The sequence below is a fragment of the Ursus americanus genome, chromosome 12, assembly GCF_024610735.1.
Source record: "Ursus americanus isolate L20-20 chromosome 12, mUrsAme1.1.p, whole genome shotgun sequence".
NCBI classification, from domain to species: Eukaryota; Metazoa; Chordata; class Mammalia; order Carnivora; family Ursidae; genus Ursus; species Ursus americanus.
The window spans coordinates 12862157-12890107 of NC_142138.1; the positions used below are offsets into that span (position 1 = coordinate 12862157).

At 39.7% G+C, this 27951-nt stretch overlaps 1 long non-coding RNA gene across 1 annotated transcript; it reads right to left on the reverse strand.

The window, feature by feature from the left end:
- Positions 1-219: 219 nt before the first annotated feature.
- LOC123794996 (uncharacterized) lies at positions 220-27524 on the reverse strand. The gene is made up of 4 exons (XR_015726194.1): positions 27283-27524; positions 7105-7153; positions 4254-4333; positions 220-1086 (listed from the first exon to the last, which is right to left on the reverse strand). It is a non-coding gene; the product is annotated as an uncharacterized LOC123794996 (long non-coding RNA).
- Positions 27525-27951: the final 427 nt, after the last annotated feature.

The following is a 27951-nucleotide window of genomic DNA, read 5'->3' on the forward strand; positions in this document are numbered from 1 at the left end:
CCCCCCTAATGTGAATGGTAAATTCAATAGTAATGGTACTCTTCACCGAGCCAGGCACTTCATCGATGTTACTTCTAATTCTTCCAACAATGCTGCCTGTTGGGTATCATGATCTTTCTTACAGATTTATGTTTTACAGAACCCAGAGAAACCAAGGGCCCAGGGATAAGAGTTTGTATTTAAACCCAGACCCATTCGATTATAAAGCCTGAGATCTTTTCAGTTCCTTGTTCCACTTCTCTGAGTTTTCCTGGGTTGTTCATTCCTGTTCGTTAGACTGGTTGTTTATAATTAGGTAATACAGACACATAATACAAAAATGAAAATATCTAAAAAGGGGAAAAGCAAGACTCCCTCCCTTGTTTGTCTTCTATCCACTCAGTTCTCCTCCCAGGAGACAGTCAGCCAGTGAATAGATTTCAGAGTCTGTCCGTTTACTTTTCCATACAGACGGACTTCTATTCACATTCTTCTGCACTTCCTTCCCCTATCTTCCACTTAATATGTGCTGGAGATCCTTCCATTCCAGTAAATGTAAAAGTGTCTTATTTTAATGACTGCATATTACTCCACGGTGTGGACGTTCTCTAATCAGTTTTTTATGGAAGTAAACTTCTGCTTCTTTTCTATCATTTGCCCTTTTTACAAACAATGCTGTGATAAATACCTTTCTACAAGCTTGTATTTGTGCTTTCCAGGGGATGCATATTTAGGAATGGGACCCCTTGATCAAAGGACATACACATTATAAACTTTTAGAGATGTAGCCAAGTTGAAGTGGGAGTGAGGCAGTGTACCCTCCTCTCAGCAATATGTAAGATTACTTGTTGGTCCCCAATATTCATTACCCAAGTTTGTGATCTCTGCCAATTTGATAGGTGAAACCAGAGTGTCTCATTATGATTTTGATTTGCATTTATTTTATTATAAATATGACTGCAGACCTTTTCCTGTGTTCAGCGTTTTTCTCTTCTTTCTTTCTTTCTTTCTTTCTTTCTTTCTTCTTTCTTTCTTTCTTTCTTTCTTTCTTTCTTTCTTTCTTTCTTTCTTTCTTCTTTTTTTATTGTTCATCTGAGTTGTCTGGGCCTCAGAAAGGAAGACAACACATGAGTAAATTCTTGTGTTCAGTTGGTAAAATAATGCCAAGTTGTCAGACCTCTTCTTATTAATTTGTCACATCATATTCTCAAAAAAAATGCGTTCTCCCTGTGATTTGAGTTTCAAATACTTGTAGATTGTCTTTCAACTTTGTGCCTAGCCACTTTTCTGATGCAGAGTGTTTTTTATGTAGTTGGATTTATGGCCTCAGAATTTGATGTCAAACTTAGTCTCTGCTTCAAGGTTATAAAACAAATTCTCTAATTTTTTTTGTCCTACACTTCCATTTTTAAAAGTATTTAAATATTTTGACTGGTCAGAAGGGTGTTTATCTGTCATCTGTATCTCAAATGTTTTCTTCCAGGTCTGTAGTTTCCTACTGACCTCTTACGGTAGATTATTTTGTTGGCCCAGGTTATTTGCCCTCTACCTCTCCATAAGAGGATTTTATATTTTTTTCTTGTGGACCTGTAGTGCTTACCATCTGGGGAAGGAGTCAACATCCCTCCCCACTGATGTGCACTTGGAAATGGTCACCAATGTTTTTGAAAAATGAGCTCATGTTACAGGTTTTTGTTTTTGTTTTTGCTTGAAGGGACATCACGGGTTTTTATCAGCCCTCTTATTCTTCTCCCTTTGCCACAAGAATGGCATGTGTCAAATAAAGGCTATTCCTTCAGCTTAGGGCCAGCAGATTCACAGCCACCAAGAAGTAATGTGAACAGGGAATGCATGTTTACTGTTATGAACTCCTGAGACTTTAGGGTTGTTTGTTACCTCAGCAACGCTGACTAATTCACATTTTTAGTTGTATCTATGTTTAACCCTTGTGTCATGAAGTAGGACATACATTCAAACAAGGAAATAAAACAAATGTTCCCTGCCATAAATTACCACTGAGTTAAACCGCACATTAGCACCACCACCCAGGTCAAGAAGTGAGATGTTGCCAGCCCTCAAAAATGAGACTGTACCCTTTCCCCATTGTTACGGGCTGAATTGTGACCCCCTCAATTTCATATGTTGAAGTCCTAATCCCCAGTACTTCAGAATATGACTGTGTTTGGAGATGGGAGTCTTTACAGAGGTAATTAAGGTAAAATGAGGTGAACTGGGTGGCCCTAATCCGATATGATGGATTCTTATAAGAACAGGTATTTGGGACAAAAACAGGCACAGAGGAAAGACCAGGCAAAGATTCTGGGAGATGACCGCCATCCACAAGCCAAGGAGAAAGGCCTCAGGAGAAACCAACTGTGCGGACACATTGATCTCAGAATTCGAGACTCTAGAATTGTGACAAAATAAATTTCTTTTGTTTAAACCACCCAGTCTTTAGTGTTTTCTTATGGCAGCCCTCAGAAACTAACACACCCATTATGGTGAGTTTCTTGCCACCTGTTTACAATAACCTCTTCTACTGCCTTCCATCACTCTAGTGTGTTGCTTGTTTGCTTAATTTATTTTCATAGAAATATAATCATCCGTGCATTTGTGTGTGTGTGTGCGCACATGCATGCGTGTATACGTTTGGCTTCTTGTGCTCGAGATTACGTTTGTGAGATTCACCAGTTTCTTTGCTATAAAAATATTCTACCATGTATTAACTTATTCTGCTGTTAATGCCAACATCCTCCTGTTTGTGGACTTTTGGGTTGTTTCCAATCTGGGACTATGATGGATAATACTGCTATAAAATTCCTGAACACATCTCTTGGTGTTTATTTGCACACATTTCTGTTGCACATATACTCAAGTAGAATTGCTGGATTATAGGGTACTTTAGTACACAATATCAAATACTTTCAAAATGGTTTTAATAATTTATATTTCCACCAGAAGTTTGGGAGAAAGATGTTCTATAATCTTGCCAATATTTGTTATCATCAGACTTGTTAATTTTTTTTCATTCAAGAATATAAAATAGTTTCCCATTATGGTTTAATTTTGTATTTCTGTGATTCAGATGAAGTACCTTTTCATGTATTATTAATTATTTCATGTATTCTAATTGGTCATTAGGATATCCTAATCTGCAAAGTCTTTTTTCAATACTTTCATGTTTCTATTGGATTGTTAGTATTTTTCTTACTAATTTGTAGATGTTCTTTCTGTATTATGAAAGTGAGCCCTTTGTTATTTTGCCATAAATAGATTCTTCCACTTAGAAAACATAAACTTATTCCTACTTTACATTCTATTCAAAAGTCACTTCCAGGGGCGCCTGGGTGGCACAGCGGTTAAGCGTCTGCCTTCGGCTCAGGGCGTGATCCCGGCGTTACGGGATCGAGCCCCACATCAGGCTCCTCTGCTGGGAGCCTGCTTCTTCCTCTCCCACTCCCCTGCTTGTGTTCCCTCTCTCGTTGGCTGTCTCTATCTCTGTCGAATAAATAAATAAAATCTTAAAAAAAAAAAAAGTCACTTCCAGATAGACTGTGGGTGTACATAAAAAAAAATACAACTCTTAGAAGATAATATGTAATAATATATTTATGACTTTGAAGTAGAGAGTCTTCTTAAGTAGGGCACAAAAAAATAGACTGATACATTTGATTGCAACAATATTTAGATACTGTTCATCTAAAATCTCCATTTAGAGGCTGAAAAGGCAAGCTTACAAAAAGGAAGTGATAATTTTAGAGGTGTTTAAGTGAGGTAAATCCTCATTTTTGTTGTCAGAAGTTAATGGATAATATTTAAAGTTGATTCATCGAGAAATAATAAAACATTATTTAAAGATTGAAAAACAGAAGCACATAATAGGTCTCTGTTTCTGGGAGTAGGACTGGAAGTGTGAGGATGGGTGAGAAAGATATGGAGAAAAGAACTCTTGGTTTTTCTTATCATCCCTCTGTGGTATTTGATTTGTTAATTACGTGCATGTATTACTTTGATTTTTTTAAAAGGACAGTCTTTAAAATAAAAAGACAAAAGATATAGTATTTCTTAAACTCTAACTGAAGGACCTCTGGAATGAAAAATGAAGACATCTCCCAGAAATAATAGGCAATTCCCTAAACCTGCAAAGACAAACTCAAGGATGCTTTCAGGGATTTTGTATTTTATAATAAAAATCACCAGAACTTCGTATTCTTCCTCACAAAATATTTCCATGTTAATTTAATGTGAAACAGTCTTTCATTTAAAGTACTTACATAGTCATTCAAATCTTCAGGTAAATTTCATGCTCGGGGAGATCCAGCTTCAAGTAGCCTCAGGACACCCCTGTGACCCCCTGGGGATGTAAGTAACCCAGTTAGAGAAGGATATTTCTAACTTGTTAATGCTGCCATAATGGCTAAATATACTATAGCTTCCAGATGTATCTACTTCAGATGTTAGATAGGGAGCACAGGGTAGCGTAATTGAAACAATATTCATTTTGCAATCACAAGATTCGAGTTCAGCCCATGACCTTACTTGGGGCCTGCCACATTACCCTCCTCAACTGTAAAACAAGCCTGGTAAATACTGACTTTGCCTACTACCCCACAAAGCTGTTCTATGGCTTGCGTGAGAAATTATTTTGTGAACCACGTAATAGTTGTCTTCCAGAGTATTGGCAGGAAACTCCTATGTCGACTATGAACGCCAACATTTAAACATAAGTTGGGTACCATGTGTCTCTTACCTCAGGGAGTCTGCATCTGACTAGGAGTCAGTTCCATTGGGTAGACAATTACAGCATCCACTCTGTATCAGGCTACGTATTAGGAACTATGAATATACAGTTGCTCCTTGAACAACATGGGTGTGAACTGCATGGGTCCACTTGCATGTGGATTTTTTTTTTTCGGTAAATACAACACAGTACTGTTAATGTATTTTCTCTTGTGATTTTCTTAACATTTTTTTCTCTACTTTATTGTAAGACTAGAGTATGTAATATATATAACATACAAAATAAGTGTTAATCAATTGTTTGATATTGGTAAGTCTTCCAGTCAACAGTAAGTTATTAACAGTTCAATTTGGGAGGAGTTAAAAGTTACCTTCAGATTTTTGACTGTGCAGGGGATTGGCACCCCAAACCCCCCATGTTGTTCAAGGATCTACGGTACAAAGAGGAATCCCTGTCCTCAAGTAATGTACATCTAGAAATCCACATTACATACTTAGGAGAAATGCCTTTCACATGGGCATGCATGTTGCATATTTTTCTGGTTGTGTTACCTTGGCAAAGTCATTTCCCTTTTTGGGGCTTCAGTTTCCTTTTCTCTGAAATGAATAGGCTGGGACTTTGCATATATTTAGGATTTATTGATTTCCAATATTCTATATTTACCAGGACTCTTTAATGCTTTTTAAAACAATGTGCAGCAATTATGGACTGAGTACCTTCTTCATACTCAATATATGAGTCAGGGTTCAACCAGGAAGCTTTCAGTATTGAGCACAGAAGAAACCTGTTGCACTGATGAAAGAAGAGGTGAGAAGCCAAGAGATTAGCAACAGCAGGAAATGCTGTCGGCTGGAGGGAGGGGTGTTTCCAGAGCCCCATGGTCAGGGTCACCTGGGAAGAGATGAAACCAGACAGGCGTGTCTCAGGGCCAAAGAGCAGACACAGCCAGGGCCAGAGACACGTTCACCTGGATTTTTTTCTCTCCTCTGCCTCTTATCTCTGACTTGTGCCTCCCAGGGCCCAACCCCGCTAGAACTTTCTAAGCAGGAGACTGGGAAATGTGGGGTCATCCCCAGTGACACAAAGCAAAGCAGGGAAAGGGTGAAAAATAGAGCCGAGTACAAACAGCACACAGACTGGCCCCCTCACCATGAGCTCAGTTCTCCTCATGGAATGTTCGATATGATGTTCAATATATCAGAGAAGACCAAGCGCATATTGACTAAGAAACAAAAGCTAAAATGATGGTAGTCCTGTCATTTTGTTCATACATGTTATCTGAAACCCAGAAATTATCATCTTCATTTTTCAAATGAAGAACCTGGTTCAGAGAGCTAAGTTGCCCAAATACACAGAGCAAGTAAAAGCGAAGCAAAATTTGAACCTAGAACCACCTGCCGCCAAAGGATGTAATCTTTCTTCTTTACACAGTAGGTGTTACCCATTCTCATTAAGCCAGGGGTTCAGTGAGCAGCAGAGTCTCTCTTTCATCCCGAGAAACAGGGATTTGGAATAGCTCCAAATAGGAATTCCAATAGGAATCCTTTATCAGTATAGGCTGGCATCATCTAGGAAGATTTCTGTAGAAAAAGTAGGGCTTTTGGGGGTCTTGAAGGGTATGTAGGACTCATGGAGAAAGAATATGAATACAATTCCTTTCGTTTTGCTCTCTCAGAGCAATCCCTCGTCTCTGCAGATATGAATTAAGTTTTGAGCAATGAAACATGATATTGCTTACAGGGACCCTAATGAGCTCTCTTGGTCTGTGCTAAGGGTATGCAAAGCAGTTGTCACACCACACAGCTCTGGGGTCTCAGGGGCACCCAGAGAGTGTCTGAGTCTACCTTCCATCCCTACTGCCTTGTGCCCTAACTCTAGGGTACCTGAATGTTTGACATTAGCGCTCCTGGGCAACTAGATCTCTATTGGCCATACATCTGAGAACTCTCAAGAACACTGTTTATTCCTTGAGAAATCTGGAACGAATTAGGCTGAATAAATTGGCTCTCAACTTGGCTGTTTCAGATGGCAGCAAAGGAATAACATATGCTGCTCCCCCTTCCTTTTTTTTTTTTTTTTTTTTTTTATGGAAGGGGAAATGAAAACACACCCATATCCACACAAAAATTAGATTTGGTCAAATCATGCTCCACTTCTCCAGCAAGTGGAAACCTTTGATCAGAATACTTAGGTGTCTCCGAAGAGAGGTAGGATAGCTGGAAGCCTGGGGAATCCATCGTAACGCAGGTCTGCAGCCTGGGCAGCATAAATCTAGTGGAACGGCAGTGGTCACGGAGCCAGCCTGGAGCGGAGTTGCCAGGGCTACTGAGCAGTAAGCAAACACAACAAAGAATTTTCCTGCCCTAATCCTCTACTGATCTTACCTTTCTCCTCATCACCAACCGTTCATCCAAAGAAAGCCACGTGGAGACTCTGAAACATTATTCGGAAAAAAAATTAGAAGGGGGGGAAGAAAGGAGAAATAATCTGAGCATAATCAAGCATGACTATACCTGACACATGCATTATTTTAACTGCTCCGTCTCAGCTTACAAGTAATGCTGACAATGATGGGTGGCCCTTGGGAGCACTGTGCAGGGTTCTTAGCATATATTACCTCACTTGCTGAAACAATAGTTTCATAACCAAAGGACTATTATTATCTTCACGTTATAGGGGGTAAAGCTGAGCCTTACAGAGTTGAAGTAAATGTCCTGAGCTCGCACAGTTAGAAAGGAAACGAGACGGATTCCAACATTAAGCCTAACTGTGTGGTGCATCTCTTAACTATTATACCATCCTTCATGTGATAAACGTGGAGGGGTGCTGTCCAGCTCCCCCTTCAAGAAAGGATTTGTTGCCCGGCTGCTGGGGTGCTGTCAGCCCCTGGAGGGCTCATCTCAGCTGCACAGCAGCACCTCACCCGAAAGCAAACCTTTCCCAGGGCAGCTGGCATCCAAGGGTGAAGGACAGCTCTGGACACATGGTCACTGGGTATCCCACGGTCAAGCTGGCAGCCTTTGCTGTCACCTGGTGTGTAGCCAGAGCATTTTTCCCAGTTGTGAAATGTGATGCGTCTAGAATGTGAAGAATTCTGCCAAGTATTTATGTACCTCTGTGTGTGTGTGTGTGTGTGTGTGTGTGTGGTGTAATGGAATATTAGTCAGCCTTGAAAAAGAAGGAATCCTGCCATTTGCAACAACATGGATGGACCTTGTGGACAGTATACTAAGTGAAATAAGCCAGGCAGAGAAAGACAAATACTGCATGGTATCATTTATATGGAACTTTAAAAAACAAAACAAAACCAAACTCATAAAAACCAACAGTAGAAAAGTGGTTGCCAGGGGTTGGGGTGGCAGTGGGGGAAACAGGAAGTGGTTGGTAAAACAGTACACACGTTCAGCTATAAGACGAATGAATTCTGAGGATCTAATGTATAACATGGTAAGTACAGTTGCTAACACTGTATTGTATAACTGAAATTTGCTAAGCGAGAACTTAAACTTCTCACCAAAAAAAAAAACACCAAACAAATAAATGTGCGAGGCGGTGGATATGGTTATTAACTAGATGGGTGGAATCCTTTGATCGTGTAGACATACAACAAATCGTCCCAATGTACACTTTAAATAGCTTACAATTTTATTTATCAATTATACTTCAGTAAAGCTGAAAAATAGTTTTCAAAAATTTAAAAAATAAATGTGAAAAAATACACAAATCCTTAAAAGCGCATGTATGTAAAGACTAAGTACAGTTCAGATTGAATACTAGTTCCAAATGTAAACTTTTGTACTAAAATCAAATTGCTTTATGGCTATATTTCTACTTTAATATAAAGACGACAAAGGAAAAAAGTTTTTCTTTTTTTAAAATTATGTTCAGTTAGCCACTGTAGAGTGCATCAGTTTTTGATGTACTGTTCAATGATTCATTAGTTGCATATAACACCCAGTGCTCATCACATCATGTGCCCTCCTTAATATCCAACACCCGGTTACCCCTTTGCCCCTCCCTTCTGTAACCCCCTCCCTTCTGTAACCCTCAGTTTGTTTCCCGGAGTCCAGAGTCTCTCCTGAAATACCTTTTTTCTTAGTTGTCTTTTACTAGGTAGTCCTGAGTGTCACTGAGAAGGGGGCACTTCTCCAGGGTCACCCCAAGAAGATGGGACTTCATCACACTAACATGTGTTTACTATCTGTCCTCTCCACTTACCTTCAAGGTCCCTTAGGTAAAGCCCCTGTCTATTCTATTCACCTCTTTATCACCATGCCTCACACAGCGTCTGGCAATATTAATTAATTTCTTTATTATTCAACAATTGCTGGACGAGTGAGCGAGAGATGCATGGATTAACATATTCCATTACGTCAAATTTAGTCACCTATTGCCTGGTGGATGTCTTCTCTCTTTCTCAGATTTTCCCTCCTCAGCCCTGTAAAATGGAAGAAACTCAGGAGGATGTAACCTTTCACTCAGAAAGCCACAAGAGGAAGGAATACATTAGATGTAAGCAACTGGGCATCCTGCCACCTCAGGACTTATGTAACACTTTAATGAGACAGACCTTTATCTATTTCCTTTGCCCCATCTACCTCCCTCCCGTATCATATGTCCCTATTGAATCTCATTCTCAACAGCACCTGATGCTGGCTTTCACATCTGAGCAGAAACAAAGAGTGACCTTTTCCAAGCTTCCTAGGTTCGACACTGCCCATACAGTGAATTTCGTGAATTGCTCTCAGCCTCTAGAGGCACTGAGTCATTGTTTCCTTTCCGGGCAACTTCTAAATCATGAGCCTTGTCTTCTCAGAAAACTTACAGCTCTTCATCTTATCCTCTCATTTGATCTCCCAAATGATCCTATGAGGTAAGAGACCAGATGTCTTGCATGGAAAGATCAGTGAACCAGGAAATCAGAAGACAAGGATTTTCATTTCTCTCTACTATTTATTAGTTGTGTGATCTTATGCAATTCTCATGATACTCATAAAAACAAATAGGTTTTATGAGACTCAACACTTGACAGACATTTAATCAGTGTCCTTTACGTGCATGGTTCTAGAAGCTGGAGGTACAGTGGGATGTAAGACAGGTAATTTTTCTTTCCTCACAGAACTTTCATTCTGGTGGGGTATAGACAGATGAGACACAGCAAATAGATAAGAGAATTTGGGGTATTAGTAAAAGCTATTGAGACAATAAAGTGGTGTGTTCAACAGTGAGCAGTGGAAGCTGTTTTGATTGGGAGGTCAGAGAAAGCCTCCACCCCACAAGAGGTGAAGAGCTTTCCAGGCAGAGGGAACAGGTATTCAGAGCTGGTTACAGAAGTTCTAAGAGGATGCAAGCGTGGCTGTCCCTGACAGCTCTTACCATGGGTGGTTCCCTTTTCACAGATGATGTTCTTAGGGCCAGAGCAGTGCAGCAACTTGCTCAAGAGTAAATTGTTGAGTTTTTGTGAGGACGTGGATTCAGACTCACATCTCCAGACTCTTAAAGAGAACATGCTTCACCACTTAAATTCTTAGACCTTTAATTCAGACCCTCATGACCCCTCCCTTGGATTATTTCAGTAGACTCCTAATGGGTCACTCAGCATTCATGCCCATCTCCTCATCCCCAGCCCAAACCCCACATCATCTTCCATATTGAAGATGGCCAGAATTATGACTCCAATACATGAGTCTAAGCATGTCTCCCTTCGTTTTCCTTTAAACACCTTTTGCCAGCAGCCTCGGGATAAATTCCAAGCTCTCCCACTCATTATTTAATCTATTTGCAACAATTCCAACCTCATCTCTTACCACCATCATTCCTCACATCATCCCCTTATCCCCGGCAAATGAAATGCCATTTTGTGCACACATACACACCCCTGCCCAGCTTTTAAACATACTCTTCTCTTTCATTGGTAAACGCCAGTCTTAAAATTACTCACAGAATCAACATTCCTGTGCAAAGTGCGTCCCTCATTTATCTATGTCAGCATAGCACTTCTACTCTGTTCGAGTAGTTTCCATATCTATTCCACTGCTTCATTTACTGGCCCCACTAGATCATGAGTCCTGAAAGGGCAGAAAACACATTGTATTTCTTTGTATGTCCCCAGTGCTCATCTCTTCTTCACTTTTTTTTAATAATAATTTTTTATTATGTTATGTTAGTCACCATACAGTACATCCTTAGTTTTGATTTCTTTTTTGACCCCTGGTTTATTTTAGAAGTGCAGTGTTTGATTTCCAAATGGTTGGGGATTATGTTACTGATAATCTTATGCTATTGGTGGCCAAATCAATTCTTTGAAGAGAAATACTCTGATTTTAATCCCACATTGATTCATTTTGAAAGGAGTGTTCTGTAATCTGGTATATGTTCCATCCTGTTGAATTTCTATGGGCACTTGGAAAGAATATGTTATGATATTGTCGGCTGGAGTGTTTTATAAATGTAAATTAGGTCAAATTGGTTTAAACTGTTTTTCAAATCTTGTATATCCTTACTCATTTCCTGTCTACTGTTTTATCAATTACTAAGACAGAAGTTTTGAAATTCTATCAGTTTTTGTTTATATATTTTGAAGTTGTCTTATATGATGCATACACATTTAGGAGTTAGGTGTTCTTATAATTAACCCCTTTGTCACCATGAGATATCCTTTTTTATTGCTACTAATATTTCTTGTTCTGGAGTCTTTTTCTATTATTAATATAGCCACCCCAACTTTCTTATGCTTGGTGTTTGCATGGTGTATCCTTTTCCATCCTTTTACTCTCAATCGCTCTCTGTATGTATATGAAAAGCGGGTTTCATGCATCCTGACTTCGGTGTGGTTTTTAAAAAGTCATAGCCATCCACAGCCGAGGCAATCTAGGATTTCTCCCAGGAGTTTTATAGCTTTGCATTTTATGTCTTTATACATTTTAAGTTAATTTTTGTAAAAGGTGTAAGGTCTGTGTCTAGAATGTTGAGATTTATTCTGCAAGTGACTAGTGTTACTTTAGAGAAGCTTTATTTTTTCAGGTTTATTTTTGTTTTTTAACTTTGTTAGGATAGGTCTAAGGTATTCTTTTCCTCAGACTTAACGTTGTTCTCTAAGACTTGCCTCTTCTTGGCTATCAAGTAGGGGACCCTGGTGTCCCATGATGTCTCTCCGCTCTGGCTGTTTGGGCTCAAAGATAGCTGTATCTGAGCTTGGAGAATTTCTCAGCTTACACATTCCCAGTTGGCCTTTGCCTTTACTCATAGAAATTCATCCTACACATCACTGGCTTCGTAGTGAGAATACAAAGAAAGGCAACCCTGTGTGGTTTTCTCTGCACCCTGGAGGACTTTTCCCTCTGCTTAGCTCTCTCCCCTCTCCAACTTTTTTTTGCAACTTCTAGTCCTCTCTGTTGTTTTATAGCCACTAAATAGAAAACATTTTTTAAAATTATTTTGTTCATTTTCCTAGTTGTTTGCTGTGAGAAAATAAGTCTGTTTCCAGTTACTCCCTCAGAGCCAGAAGTAGATATACAGAAATGCCAAGCTTCTGAATGTTAGACAATCTGGGTGTAAAATATTATCTCACTGTGGCTTTATTTTGCATTTCTCTGATTATTAATGACATTTTTCTAAGTTTATTGGTCATCTGTGCTGCTTCTACTCATATCTTCGGCGTATTTTAAAAATTGGGTTGTCTTTTCTTGTCGATTTATATTAATACTTTGAATATTCTGGTCCTAATTCTTTGCCAGTTATATCATTGCATATATTGGCTCCAAATATCTTGTTAATCTTCTTACTTTACAGTGTATTTTGTTTAATAGAAATTTTATTTTGGTTTAAATGTTCATAACTATGTGAATTTCTATTTTTCTTATTTAATAATTCTTTGGTTTCTTCAAAAGTTTTTGAGTTCAACTTCTCATATTTATGGCTTCAATCCACTTATAATAATTTCTGTGCACGTATGGTGTGATGTAGGGAATTAATTTAATTTTTTTTCCTGTAAGTATGTACAATAACATCCATTCAATTTATTGGGATAACTCTTTTTACATATAGATCTACAGTACTACACTTTTCATGTATCAGGCCTCCATGTGTACATGGTTCTGTTTCCGGGCTCCGTATTCCTTTTTTGGTCTGATTGTTTATGTGGACATGTGCTAATTCCACATGGTTTTAATTACCAAAGCTTTGATATCTGGTGGAGTAAGACCCAGCACTTTGTTTTGTTCTTTCAAATTTTTCTTAGCTATTCTTAGCCCTTCAAGTTCCGGGGAAAGGTACTGTTAAGATTTGATTTTGAATTTGTAAATTAATTATGAACAATTGGCATCTTTATTGGGTCTATCCAACTCTGAATATGATATTTACCTCCATTTATTTAATTTTCTTTATATCCTTTTATAATTCTTCATAATTTTCCTAATAAAGGGCATAGATATTTTTTCATTACACTTATTTCTATATAAGTTTAAGTTTTTTAGTCACTATTTAAATGGGATCTTATCTTTATTATGTTTTTCTAGTGGTTGCATTTGTATAGACATGTATATACATGTCTATGGGGGGTTTTTTGTATCTTGTATCTGCCAACTTTGCTTATTTAATTAGATCTAATATAGTATCTATGGATCTCTTGAGGTTTTTTATAAGACAATTATATTGTCTACAAATAAGGAGAGTCATCCCTCTTTCTTTATAATTTCTATCTACTTTTCTCTTTTTCTCTTTTAATCTCATTGCATAGATCTCTTATTACATCACTGACTGGAAGCAGAAATAGTTCTAATGTTCCATCATCAAGCATGATGCTTGGTAAAGTTTGATACACACTTTCATCAGATTAAGGAAGTGTCCTCCTAATCAAGGTATTAGGATTTCTTCTCATCTTGAATGAGCCCTGAACACTTTATTTTTTTTTAATTATAATAATTTTTTTATTATATTATGTTAGTCACCGTACAGTACATCCCTGGTTTTTGATATAAAGTTCGATGATTCATTAGTTGCGTGTAACACCCAGTGCACCATGCAATACGTGCCCTCCTTACTACCCATCATCAGCCTATCCCATTCCCCCACCCCCCCCCCCCGAAGCCCTCAGTTTGTTTCTCAAAACATCCAGTGGAAAAAAGACAGTCTCTTCAATAAATGGTGCTGGGAAAATTGGACAGCTACATGCAAAAGAATGAAACCTGACCACTCTCTCACACCATACACAAAGATAAACTTGAAATGGATGAAAGACCTCGATGTGAGACAGGAATCCATCAAAATCCTAGAGGAGAGCATAGGCAGCAACCTCTACGACATCGGCCACAGCAACCTTTTTCATGACACATCTCCAAAGGCAAGAGAAACAAAAGATACAAATGGCTAACAGACACATGAAAAAATGTTCAAAATCATTAGCCATCAGGGAAATTCAAATCAAAACCACACTAAGATACCACCTTACACCAGTTAGAATGGCAAAAATTGACAAGGCAAGAAACGACAATTGCTGGAGAGGATGTGGAGAAAGGGGATCCCTCCTACATTGTTGGTGGGAATGCAAGTTGGTACAGCCACTCTGGAAAACAGTGTGGAGGTCCCTTAAAAAGTTGAAAATTGAGCTACCCTATGATCCAGCCATTGCACTACTGGGTATTTACCCCAAAGATACAGACGTAGTGAAGAGAAGGGCCATATGCACCCCAATGTTCATAGCAGCATTGTCCACAATAGCTAAATCGTGGAAGGAGCCAAGATGCCCTTCAACAGATGACTGGATTAAGAAGATGTGGTCCATATATACAAGAGACTATGGACTCTGAGTCCTGAACATTTTAAATGTTTATTCTACACTTATTGAGATGGCTGTGTATTTTTCCTCTTATATCAATGTAATACACTATAGCATAGATCTCCTGATCGTGAAAAGTACCCGCTTCCTGAATAAACATTACTTGCTCATAATATCTTAAAAAAAAAAAAAACTCAGCTTAAATTTACATATGGCCATTTTATTTAGTGTTTTTGCATCTGGACCTATTTTTATAGTAGAGAGATCATTTTGATTGCAATCCACCTTTCATTAATGGCTATTGGTTAATTTAGATTTCTGTTTTTTCTTGAGTCAATTTTTGTAATTTATATTTTTCCTGAAATTTAGCCATTTCAACCAGGCTTGCAAATATACTCACATAAAATTGTTCTTTAAATCACTTCATTCCTTATGCTAAATCATGTTTCCCAGAGATAGTCGGGCATGTTTATAGTGGTTTGAGGATACATTTATTTCTTGGAAGTGGTATTAGAATCATAACTCTAGGAAACAAACAGAGGGTTGCTGGAGGGGAGGTGGATGGGGAGATGGGGTAACTGGGTGATGGGCATTAAGGAGGGTGCTTGTTATAAAGAGTACTGGGTGTTATATGCAACTGATGAATCACTAAATTCTACCTCTGAAACTAATAATACACTATGTATTAATTAATTGAACTTAATTTTTTTCTAAAGTGGTGTTAGAGGGAATTTACTACCACCCTTTCTCTACAGCATGGCTGCCAAACCCAGTGACATCTTTACACAGACTGTCACTAAAATTTCCATCCCATGGAAGCATGGCCTGATGATCTAACCATATGGTGGTATGCATTATTGTCTCCTAACAGGTAAAGAATTTGAGGCTGAAGAATTTGAGGCTCAAGGAGTTTAAGAGAGTTGCACACGTTTAAAAGATAATTTAAGTGTGTGAAGTTTGGCTTTCTAAAAAGCCACAGCTCAGGTTCTTTGCATCACCGTGGCCTTTCTCGGTGTGTGGTCTGACACCCACCTGCAGCAGAATCACTTTGGGCATTCGATTCACAATTGTCATTCCTGAGCCCCACCCCAGGTATACTGAAGCAGAATCTCTGGGGCCCTGGGACCCGGCAATCTGTACCCTAAACCAATTCCATAGATGACTTTCACCTGCTAAATTTTGAGAACCTCTGTACCTATCGTGGCTTTCGTATGAAGTCACTTGACCACTGAATTTCTATCTCTGGTGGCTGGCTTTCCTGGTTCAGGAAATTATAATCAAAGTTCTTATGCACTTACCCCATTTTTAAAAAAAAATGGTATTGCTGACTTCAGTGTAAATATTCAAACCTGGCATGTCTGCAACTGGCCGAGAGCCCCAGATGCACAGAGGGCACCAAGAAAAGAAGGTGCACAAACATGGGGTCATGGAAATAGTAGCAAAGGAAGTGAAGCAAGAAAACGGATGTAAAAACAGGACCATTGCAGAGCTCTGTATTACAATGAGAAATATTATACCAAAGTTCCAATAAAGAAGTCTTTAAAAGTCTTTATAAGTTCTTTATCAGCTAAGAGATTTTTCTCTTTTATCTGTGGTTTGGTTTTGGTCTCTCTTTGGCATGTGTTTTCTCCTGGGTTTTTGGCCGTTCTTGCATGTGGATTTTCTGGAAAAGGATTAAAGAATGATCTCTCTTCTTCATTCTTTACCTTTACTGACAACTGCCACCCTCCGTGCTCCCTCACTTAGCACTGATTCACTACCTCCTTCAGCCACTTATTCAGCAAAGAGATATTGCGTCCTGGCCACTGTGCTGGGTGCTGCAGGCCTTGCCCTTGATGATGGCATAATCTACTGGGGGAAACTTAGAAATCATTACAATCAAAAGTTGAAAATACTACAAAAAAGGTGTCTCTCCAGCTGAGAGCAATGACATCCTAAAAAGGACTGGAGAGAAGAACAGAGGTGAAGGATTTAGAATACCAGGCTTCATGGATAAGAATCCAGTCTCTACCACTTCCTAGCTGAGTGTTCTTAATCCTTCCGTGCCTCAATTCCTTCATCTGTAAAATGGAAACAATAATAGAGTCCACCTCCTAGGGTCGTCTGTCATGAGATTGGATGAGTGGATATATGTAGGGTAGTCTGAGTAGTTCAAGGTATGCAGTTATATATAAATGTTAGCTGTTGTGGTTGTCATCCTTAGGCAAGGGCTCAAGGGGGGCCTCCTCCATTCCTTCCCCAAAGAATCATGGAAGCAATAGCCCAGAGGCAGGTGCACAAGGGAGTGTGACGTCCAAGAGGTGACAAACACTGCTGTGTGACTGCAGTGCACGAGCGGGCAGTGTGCATGGTACCGTGCCTGCGTGTCCATGAATGTGATCTGGTGCAGAGGAAGAGGGGCTCGTGCTGGGGGACCGTGGTGTCAGGACACTTGGTTGGGGACCGATGGGGCAGGGCCAAGAATGACATCTGGAGAGGTAGCATGTCACAGTGGACCCACAGCCTGAGTCTGGGACAGCTGGCCTCGGTGTGGATCCCAGCTGTCCTGCTCACTAGCTGAGTGGGCTTGCACAGCTGTTTGGCTCTGAGTCTGGCTTCCCTTACCAGAAAAGGCAGAAACTCCTGGAGCACCTCCCACATCGGGCAGTGGGGAGGAAGTGCGTTCATAGGTGACAAGAGTCTCTCTCTCACAGAGCAAACTGGAATTATACGTTCGTCATCATTATTAGAAATTTGCTCCTCAGGATAGAGGCACAAAAAGGAAATCTACAGTGATTTTGGAACAGGGGGTGGTCTGACCAAACCTGTTTCCCAGGAATTTTGTCCCCCAAATGAACGAGACCATAATAGACAAACATAACAAGCAAGTAAAATGGTTCTTTTCATAAAGTGGGAGAGGAGAAGAAAAAAAAAAGACGGGTCCTCCTAGAGGCCAGGAATGTGCACTCATATCAGAGTCTACCAAGTGTAGGGTTTCAGGTCCGCATGTAGTCCCGAGGTGACACAGAGGTCCCACTCCCAGAGCAGGGAAGGTGGCGGTCCCACGGCTCCGCACACTCAGTGTTGGGGTCAGTCAGGACGAGGGGACACTCCCCAGCTGTCTCAGAGGTCAGCACCCTGCTGGTGAGGAGACTGGAAGCTATTTCACAAGAGGGGCGGTGAAGGAACAGGGATGTTGGACTGAGAGGGGAGGCTGGCGGTAGAGGCCGGTAGGAGGGACGTGTTGGCTGCCCTACAGTCGGGAACTGCTGGCATGGGGAAGAGGGAGTAGACCGGTCTGTGTGGTTCCAAGGGATGGGAAATAAACTGATAGATCGACAGGGGTTTTTTTGTTGTTGTTTGTTTGTTTTTTTGTTTTTCCAGCTCAGTTTTTATTCTGATTCCTGTGAGTTAACATACAGTGTCATAGTAGTTTCAGGTGTATAATACACTGACTTAACACTTCCGCACAATGCCCAGTGCTCATCACAAGTGCCCTCCTCCATCCCCAGCACCTGTTTAACCCTCCCCTCTACTCACCTTCATTCCGTCGCCATTACTCTGTTCTCTAGAGTTAAGAGTCTGTTTCTTGCTTTGGCTCTCTCTCTCTCTTATTTTTTTCCCCTTTCCTTGTTTATTTTGTTTCTTAAATCTCACATATGAGTAAAATCATAATGGTATTTGTCTTTCTCTAACTTATTTCGCTTAGCATTATACTCTCTAACTCCATCCATGTCATTGTAAATGTCAAGATTTCATTCTTTTTTAAGGCTGAGTAATATTCCATTGTGTGTGTGTATGTGTGTGTGTGTATACACACACGTGTGTGTGTGTGTGTGTGTTTGTGTGTGTGTAAAATATATCCGTTCATCAGTTGATGGATATTTGGGCTGCTTCCATGTCTTGGCTATTGTATATTTACAATAATGCTGCTATAAACATAGGGATGCATGTATCACTTTGAATTAGTGTTCTTGAACTCAGCCTTACTGGGTAAATACTCAGTAGTGCAATTGCTGGGTCATAGGGTAGCTCTATTTTTAACTTTTTGTGGCTGCACCAGTTTGCATTCCCACCAACACTGCACAAGGGTTCCTTTTTCTCCACATTCTTGCCAACACCTGTTGCTTCCTGTGTTGTCGATGTCAACTCAGTTTTTAAAGGGTAACAATATGGTCTGCTTTTATTGATCACATTCAATATGTGAGAAGCCATCCTCCATGCTTTACTGAAATTCTTTCATTTAATGTTATAACAACCCAATGGATTATATACTGATGTATCCAGATTCTACAGATGAGGAAATTGAGACAGAAGTATGAGGCAGCCGACTCAGGTCACATGGGAAATGCATGGCAGAGCAGAGACTGGAACTCTCCCTTTAGGAATTATGCACCACTGCTTCTGCACAAGGCATGCCAAGCTGGAATGAGAGGACGCCAGGGGGCCCAAAATGTCCCTCTAGCTGTCACCAAGTTCCTCCATGGGTCATTTGACTTTATTTCTAAAGTGAGGACTTCTTGACCTAGGTCAGTTGTCCCTATTAAATTTAAGATGTGTCTGTTAGTTTCCATGACACAATGTTCATTCCACTTAAGAATATTTACCAAACTTGCATTGGTTTTGTTTTGTTTTATTTTGTTTTTTAACTTTCTTATTAGGCTCCAAGTTGTCTTGTTCATCATATCTTAGTGCCTAGGCTGCACCTGGCTCAGAACATGGGCTCAGTAAGTATATCAGTCATGATTATCCAGAAAACAGAACAGTAAGGGCGTGTGTGTGTGAGAGAGAGAGAGAAAGAGAGAGAGAAAAAAAGAGAGAGGAGAGACTTAAAGAAATTAGATTATATAGTTGTGAAGGCTGGCAAGTTCAAAATGTAGAGGACAGCTTGGCAGGTTGGAGACCAGGGAGGAGCTGATTTTGTAGTCCAAAGCAGCCTGGAGGCAGAGTCCCCTCTTCCCCAGAGGAGCTTCTTAAGGACTTCAACTGATTAGATAAGGCCCACCATGTTATGAAGGATAATCTGCTTTGCCCACAGTCTACTGATTTGGATGTTAATCACATCCTAAAAATACCTTCACAGCAACAGATAGACTGATGCTTAGCCAGACATCTGGCATCATAGCCTAGCCAAGCTGATACATAAAGTTAATCTGCACAGTGATCATAACTACTTCTTGAATAAATGAAGAGCAAGTTACCCAATACTGGAGATGTTCCAGTTAAAACTGGGCTGAGATGTTGTACCTGCCATTGAAATTGCTGAATGAACCAGATTAATTTTAAGATGTCTCTATTTTCTGTACTTCATGAGTTTAAGAATGGCATATCTCACCAGAGAAGTTTTAGAACAAGAAGAAATAGTTTTACTTTTAGCATGATTCCAATGGTAGCAAGCTATCCATTTAACTTCCAGACAATGTGTTTATTGTTGTGCATGAAATTCATAACGATTTTGATTTTTTTTCTTTAACTGAATGACGTATTATCTAAACTTTTTTTTTTTAATTGAACGCATACCCATGTACAGGTGTTATTGTAAACAAAACAGGCAACAATCCCTGCCTTTGGAGAGTGGATATTGTAGTGGGAGGACGAGGGGAAAGATAATAAATCACAACTAAGGAAACCATAGAGAATGGCCGATGACGACAAAGTACTATGGAGAGAAATAAAGCAGGGAAGGAAGGAGAAGCACTGAGGCCAAGGTGGACGCAGGAGAATGCCATGTTCAACAGGAGGTCAGAGAAGGCCTCACTAGCTGGTAAAGTTTGAAGAAAAAGCTAAAAGTGTAGCATCTAGAGCAAGCCACATACATATTTGGGAGTAGAAAAAAGATTTCAGGCAGAGAAAGTAGCAGGTACAAAGGTGCTGAGGTAAGTCTGTCATGCTCGATCAAGAATAACAAGGAGGCTAGGAGCCTGGGTGTCTCAGTCAGTTGGCTCAGGTCATGATCTCATGGGTCATGGGATCGGGCCTCACATTGCGCTCTGCGCTCAGCAGGGAGGCTGCTAGAAGATTCTCTCCCTCTACCCCTCCCCAACTCATGCTTCCTCTCTCTCTTTAATAAATAAATAAATCTATAAAAAAAATAGAATAACCAGGAGCCTAATGTGACTGAAGAGCGGAAAGTAGTAGGTGCCAAAGCCGGAGAGGTCACAAAGGTCTGAGCGTCTGGGGCCTGGTGGGGCTCTATGCAGGTTATGGGGGTTTGACTTTGGCTCAGGGAGGAATGGAAGTCACTGGAGCATCTTGAGTAGAGGAGGACAGGATCTGATTCACATTCTTGAAGAACCACTCCGGCAGTAACGTGGAGAACATGGCCGGAAGCCATACATACGCCAGGTCTATCCAAACTGTCACATACATTCTCAACGCCTAGCTCCCTACCAGGACCGCCCTTCCATTTTATATGGTGTGGTTCTGTTTTGTCTTGTTTTACACAAGTTTACCAAGGTATAATTGACATAAAATACACCACATGGAAAGTATACAAACCGGTAAGTTTTGACATGTGTCTATACCTGTGAAACTATTTCCATATTCAAGATAGTGAGCTACCCATTACTCCTATAGTTTTTCATATGGTGTGTTTTTATTTTACTCATTGCATCACCCAGGTGCTCTTTTAGAAGTGGGGTAGGGTGCGTGGGGTACGGATTAAAGGCAGTGGCCGTTGTTCTATATTTTTGGCAAGAACTTGGCCACCATCCCACATAACTGTGATGGTGGGTCTCCTTCCTCCTGTGTGTACTTTAGGAATGCCTGGAAGGGCATTTGCAGGGCCAATTTCAACTGTTTCAAAACTCCCCCCGTTGCATTTTGCAAGGTGTGGCCACAGTTGTGAGCAGAGAGAGTGACCCATGTTTTATGTGGCAAGTATTTCTTGCCAAGTTTGTTTGAACGAAGCACACCCAGCCTTTTGTAGCTATTTTGGTCCTGCTATAGGGAAAGTCAGCTATTTGGTTTGGAAATGCCTAGGTTTCTGACAAATATAAGCCAGATAAATTGGATGAAAAGATGTGGCAGGAGGAACGTTTTCCCCCAAGGAATAAAGACATTCCAACTTCTACATCGTTACCCTTGGCAGTAGTTCTGCCCTTGAAGCTAATGAAGAAATATGGACGTGTTGTCTTTTACTTCCTTAATTCTACCTTTGATTCTCCTCCCTCCTTACCCCTCATCCCTGAGGAGCAATGTATTTTCTTACTAGGTGAGGGGAAATTCCTGAAGAACTTCATAATATGCCTTGCCAGGATTATCCACCACACCTTGGAATTTCCTGCCGCCCCGTGCACTGCCTCTCCACGTTCTTTCTCACCCCTGCCAGATAGTGGCTTTTTCCCCCTTACTCTGACCTGAGTCCTCAAGGATCTCATGACTTCCATTATTACCCAAAGAGCTAGACAAGAGTCAATTTCTCAAGTCCGGATCCACCCATCCATCTCTATATTTATTTGTAATTTTTTTGTTCAATAATTATTTATTGTATTTATTGCCTCCTGTATCAGGCAGGGTCCCAAAAGAAAACACAGGGCACATACAAACTGAGTGATCTGAGAACAATTTAACATAGGGGTGATGTTCAAAATGTGAGCAAGTGAGTATAAGGAACCTAGGAGAAATGAGGGTAGAATCCTGACTCTAGTAACAACAGGATTCATTACCTCCCCTAGGCTTAAAGGGGCAAGGGAGAGAGTAGTAGAACCCAAGAGGGACAGGGAAAGGGGGAGATGAAATAGACTGGAACCTTGGCCTCTAGTCAAGGGATGACACCAGACTACACCATCCTGGCCAGGAAGTAGCCTGGGGAGGAAACACCCTGACCTGGCTCTCCTCCTTCCCTTCTTCCAATATTCTCCCATGCTCACTCTTTTTTTTTTTTTTAAGATTTTATTTATTTATTTGACAGAGATAGAGACAGCCAGCGAGAGAGGGAACACAAGCAGGGGGAGTGGGAGAGGAAGAAGCAGGCTCCTAGCGGAGGAGCCTGATGTGGGGCTTGATCCCAGATCGCCGGGATCACGCCCTGAGCCGAAGGCAGATGCTTAATGACTGCGCCACCCAGGCGCCCCTCCCATGCTCACTCTTGACAAAATTCATGCAGAAACAGGGCAAAAGGAAGTCTACTGATACCACTCATACAGGTGGGCCTTCCAGGGGACAGAGCCTGATAGAGAGTGGATCTGGAGGGTAAACTCCTGCACACCTGCTTTGCGATAAACAAAATGTACAGAACTGCTTACCAAACAAATATAGTTAAGTATCCTACAGGAACATTAAAAACACAAGTGGTGGAAAATTGAATTGCTTTGTTCCCACGAAGTTGCTCTTCTATTACCCATCTTGTTGCCACCATCTGCAGAATCACTCAAATCAGAAACACGCAAGATCTGGGCTTTGTTCCGTACTCTTTCTCTCTCTCATGCTCTTGCCCTTCTGCCCTTGGTTATGTCTCACCGAGAACTGCTATTTTACCTCTAAAATGTTCTAAACCCATATTCTCCTCTACATCCCCGTCGTTGCGCCCAAACGCCTATGCATCTTTGATCTTGTTTATTACACAAGCAACCTACCACCCTCTACATCTTCCCCCACAGTGCCACCACAGTGACTTTCGAAAACATCATTCTTTTTACTTGTTGGTCATGTTTCTCCCACTGCAATATAAGCTCCACTGGGGTAGGAGTTATATGTTTTTTGTTTACTACTCTATTCTCAGCATGTACATATGGCATCGGATGGACACTCAAATGTTTGCTGAATTTGAATATGCCATGCCACTCCTCTGCCTAAAATCCCAGTGGATCTCATTGCATATGGAGTTATATAGTCATTATTAGTATTAGCAACTATTATTTATTGAGTACAGTGACAGGGTTAATGCTTTCAACTATGAAGTAGGTACTGTTATTATCTCTAGTTTATATTTGAGGAGACTGAAGGTCAGAGGGATTCATGTGGTTGAACAAGGGAAAAATTCAAAGGCCCTAGAGGAGAGCAGACCCATCAGATGGAAAAGCCTAAATCTCTGAATCACTGTGTGGAGGGCGGCCATCCAAACTCTTGTATTAAATGGTTGTATGAGAAAGAAATGTGCCTACTGTACTGAATCTCTCATATGTGAGTATTGATTTTTACAATAGTTAATCTGTCATGACTCATGTAACTACTACTCAAGATGAATTTAAGTGTCAAAAATCTGTAAGGAAAATAACACTAAGAAAGATAGCCAAAAAAACCAGCATATAGGAGTTAATTTTCTTTAGTTTAAATAAAAATAAGTCAGAGGGGTTAATAAGATTTCCAAAGGGGTAAAAGAAGAAATTATATTCATATAAATAATAAATATATATATAAAAGGAACCTAGGAAGAGATGCAAGATGGGATATGAAAAAAATTTTGAAATTCCAACATGGAAAATATAGCTATTGATCCATTAATCTACCCAAGGACACCTTGGTTGCTCCCAGGTTTGGGCACTTATGAGTAAAGCTGCTGTGAACATCCATGTGCAGGTTTTTGTGCGGACATAAGCTTTATCTCTGGGTAAAAACTAAGGAGAGTGATTATTGGATCATATAGTAAGAATGGGCTTAGTTTTGTAAGATATTGCCAAGCTGTCTTCTAAATGTCTGTGACACTTTGCATTTCCACCAGCAGTGAATGAGACTGCCTGTTGCTCCATGTCCTTGTCAGTGTTTGGTATTGTCAGTGTTCAAGGTCTTGGTTGTTCTAATAGGTGTGTAGTGGTATCTCATTGTTGGTTTAATTTATATTTCCCCGATGACACATGATATGGAACATCTTTTCATATGCTTATTTCATCTGTACATCGTCTTTAGTGAGGTGTCTGTTCAAGTGTTTGGCCCATTTTTAAATTGAGGTTATTTTTTTTCTTATTGTTGAATATTTAGAATTCTTTGTATGTTATGGATAACCATCTTTTGTCAGATGTGTCTTTTGAAAGTATTTTCTCTATCTGTGGCTTGTCTTCTCACTCCCTTACCAATGTCTTTTGCAGAGCAGAAGTTTTTAATTTTAATGAAGTCCAGCTTATTTATTATTTCTGCTAAAAAACAAAATTCAATTCAGTAAGTTTTACAACTCTTATTGACTTCACTCAGTGATCTATGAATCAGGGGCATCCAAACTAGCAGATAGAAAGAAACTCTAAAGCACTGTACAAAATGAAAGACTTTTATAGGCAGAAACAAGCAGGAAGAAAGAACTTCTATTAGGCAAAACAGTGGATTGTTTGGGGCGCCTGGGTGGCTCAGTCCGTTAAGTGTCCAACTCTTGAATTCGACTCAGGTCATGATCTCAGGGTCATGGGATGGAGCCCAGCATTGGGCTCTATGCTCAGCAGGGAGATTGTTTGAGATTCTCTCCCTCTCCCTTGCTCCTCCCCCAGCACTCGCACGCTCTCTTTCTCTCAAATAAATAAATAGTTATTTTTTTAAAAAATAACAACAGCGGATTGTTTGTTGCAGGATTACTTTTCTTTAAGGGCTGCAGGGGTCTATTAGGAAGACCAATCATCAGCTGATTCTTGATGGACTAGTTTAAGATTCCATTTCTGGGAGAGCTGAAACTGTTTCAGTTTTGGTTTGCTGATGTGGGGCTTAGCAGAAGGCCATTTGGGGCCTTTTGTCTTGGCTTGAATAATTCTTTCATAGATCATACCTTTGGTGTTGTATCTAGATATAGCTATTGAAATTGCTTTATAAATCCTCACTAGATGGGTGAAATGCTTCTTTGGACAACACTGAATATAGTGATGACAAGTATACTAGGAACATAGTTCACAATATAAATATGTGAAACTTAGAAACCTGCTTGATATATTGGCAAGTCTTTAATATACTCTATATATGTCCTCTAGGAGTATATATGTCCCATGAAAGTCCCAAAAGACAACGCTAAAACAAATGCTGCAGAAAAACATTTAAGATATACCGGAGGAAAAATTTCCACCAAGACATGAGTCTCATACTTAGAAGTTGAGCCCCAGGGCTAATACTATAAATACAAATATGTCCATACCTAGATGTATTGGAGCTAAAGAAAAAAATCTTTAAAGCTAACAGAGTAGAACTAAAAATTGCCTACAGAAACGGCACTCATTTTGATGGCGGACTTCTCATCAACAACTAAGAACAAAGACAAAAGAGTACTAGTGTCAACATGCAGAGGAAAAACAATAGCCTAAAAAATAAGATACACATAAAATACAAAACTATTGTCCAAAAGTAAGGAGGAAAACATAGCTTCAGGCATACGAAGACTAAGGTCCTTACCGAAAGAAGTAGTAAAAAATATAGTTGAGCAAGATGAAAAGATTTATTCCAGAATAAATGCAAGAATAGTATGACATGACTGGCAAGATATTTTTTGGAAAAAAAAAACAAAACAAAAGTGGACACAAAACAAGTCCTGAATTACTGGAGAAATATAAAGTTGGCAGTTCTCTCAAAATTAATCTGAAATATATTATGATACTGATTAAAATTTCCATAGCTTTTTGAAAATGAAACTTGACAAGATGACTATAAAATCTAAATGGAAGAATAAAAGTGGAGGACAGCCAAGATAATTTGAAGAAGAAGAACATTGTGCTTGCTCTACCAGTTATTAAGACCTATTTTAAAGCCGTGGTCATTAAAATAGTGTAGCATATGCCCAGAAATAGGCATGCATGGCCATGGAACGAATGAAAAAGCTCAGAAGCAGATACAATAATCAATGGAACCACATATGTAACGCAGATGGGGTTTCATATCAGCAGAGAAAGAATGCCAGTATATGAATATTTTTAAAAATCTTTGTAATATGTTTTTGTCTGTTATGCTCTTCTTTGTATATACATCTGATCTTGGAGAAACATAATAGGAAGTCTGAGTCTTGTCATAGACCCAGCTGTCCTTTCTTATCAATATTTAACAATAATCTGACACTGACTTCTGCTTCTCTTACTCCCTGTTTCAGCTCGCAGTTAATTGGGAACTCAGAAGGAAGGGAGAAGGAAACTGTGATTAAGTACCAATTAAAATTTTATCTGCAAAATGGGGATAATGGTATAACTAGCTTCAATGAGTGCTGTGACATTAAAATGACTTAACACATGCTTAATGCTAAGAGCAGTCTTGGCTTAATAAATGCTAGCTATCAGCATTATCACGCCACTCTCCCTTGCTTGACAAACTACTTTGTTGTAGGTGCAGAGTCCTGGTCAGATCTCAAGGACCCCAGTCATTCTGCCACTTAAAAACGATTTAGGATAAGATGTAAATTCTAATGGAACCCATGTCTTTTCCTACCACTGAATTTACATATTTCAAGACAGCTTGCTAGGACCATCTCACCATAATGTATCTAGACAGTATAACAAATTACACAGCTGGGACACTGCATTCTTTAGGGCCAACAAGTTTCTTTCCTAGTGCCCTGCACCAAGTTACATATACACATGAAACTCTAAATAAGGACTTCCCATCCATACATAGTGTGTAGACCATCACATAAAATCCCCTTCCCACATTTGTCACTTCACTGAGCTTCATATATTTTACAAACATTTTCATACTGTTGAAAATAATTTTCATTATTCCACTTATCACGTTATTTCACTTGACATCATTAGGAATAATGAAGTAACTGAAGCCTTCTGAGAAATCAATGGGAAGAAATTACTTTGACTCTGCCTTTCTCACTGAAGGTCAGGATTGTTATGACAGTATCTATTAACTATCATCCCGATGCCTGGGAGCAAGTCTAGGCTCGAGAGCATTATTTGAGTGGACTTACCGTTCACTGCACTGGATTTTACACACTATACGGTGCTTTGTTTCCTTAGTAACATCAATGCTTTGTGTTTTTCAAAAGCAACAGCTTCAGTATTCCTTAGAGGACCATCTTCTTGGGCAGTTTGTTCTCAACAAGTGAACTGACTGGAAATCAATCACAGGGTATATCCAGTTATGTATACTTTTGAATGTCTGATATGTCCATGAAAAAGGTTACAAAGATACATAAAGCATAGTCTCTGACCTTGGGTGTCACAAAAATCTAGTGGAATAAAAACAGAAATACGTTGAAGGGATACAATTAATGCAGAGTAGGAAATGATTCTGTTTTCAAGAGACATCAGCAAGGCTTCGCAAAGAATTCTGACATGATGACAGGGTTTTAAAGGGTGAATAGAAGTCCATTAAGCAGACTGAGTTAAAAAAAAAAGACATATTCAATAGTATTGAATTATGAAATGATACACCATTTCTGAAAATTAAAAGTGTTCAAAAATTCACTAACCTAACCATAAATACATCTATGTATATTAAAAATATAAGTATTTCCCATATACGTACCTTGTACTTATTAATTTGCTTGCATAAAAAATTAGCCAAAATGGAGTGGCTAAAAACAAGAGTCATTTACTATTGCTTTTGTATCTGCAAGTCTATCGGAAGTCTGCAG